The 820-nt window shown below is 38.5% G+C and overlaps 1 non-coding gene across 1 annotated transcript; it reads right to left on the bottom strand.

Moving 5' to 3' along the window:
* Positions 1-437: 437 nt before the first annotated feature.
* Positions 438-586, bottom strand: LOC122112774. Its single transcript, XR_006148264.1, has one exon. It is a non-coding gene; the product is annotated as a small nucleolar RNA SNORA57 (small nucleolar RNA).
* Positions 587-820: the final 234 nt, after the last annotated feature.

The raw sequence follows: 820 nt of genomic DNA, 5'->3' as shown, positions 1-820 counted from the left end.
TTGCTTTATTATCTCTTCCCTCCCCACCTCCTCTCCAGAAGTGGTAAAGAAAAATATTTATATTTAAATATTTTATATTATATTAAATGTTTTATATTTAAAATGTTTTTATTATCTTTAAGTAGTTGTACAAAGGAGCTGCCATTCAACAAAGCAGTTTATGAATACAGTGTGTCTTGATCAATGCCACCCCTTAACAATCTCACTCATCCCTCCCAACCCACCCCTTCTCTCATTATTCTTAATTTGGTAGGGTATGTATTAGACATTTTTTTGCCATTTAATCAAGCAGTTTATACATACAATGCACCTTGATCTACATCACTTCCTTCAACATTTTCACCTCCTTTCAATCCACCCTTTCCCAAATTTTTCTTAATTTTGTGGCATATACAATGAATTCCTTTTCATTTTTATTTTTATTTATTTATTTTTACGCGTGTCCCGGCGCTTGAGGATAGAACCGGCATGCGAGAAGCTGCCGGCACCGAAGACATGACGCCGAGAGGGCTCGAGACCTTTCCTTCTGCTTCTGTACATAATGGAGATCAGGACTGCATGCCCGGTCCCCGCCAAGAAATGGAGGGCTATACAATGAATTCTTGACTGTATTCTCCTCCTTCCCCCTTCATTTGTCTACCCCCATGGTGCCACCCCCTTCTTACAAGTGCCCATTTCCTAGCACTTATTTGACTTAATCTTTCTAAAGAATTATACCATGTGAGCTCTCCATAGAGTCTACTATCTTTCAGCTAATTCATTTGTAACTGTCTGCATACCTCCTGGTGTGTTTACTTATAGATTTATAGGCACATTCTAG

This window comes from Dipodomys spectabilis, unplaced genomic scaffold (genome assembly GCF_019054845.1).
Source record: "Dipodomys spectabilis isolate Male_0828 unplaced genomic scaffold, ASM1905484v1 ptg000002l, whole genome shotgun sequence".
In the NCBI taxonomy this organism is placed as follows: domain Eukaryota; kingdom Metazoa; phylum Chordata; class Mammalia; order Rodentia; family Heteromyidae; genus Dipodomys; species Dipodomys spectabilis.
Note: the sequence above shows the minus strand (reverse complement) of the source record. Positions and strands in the feature narration are given on the sequence as shown.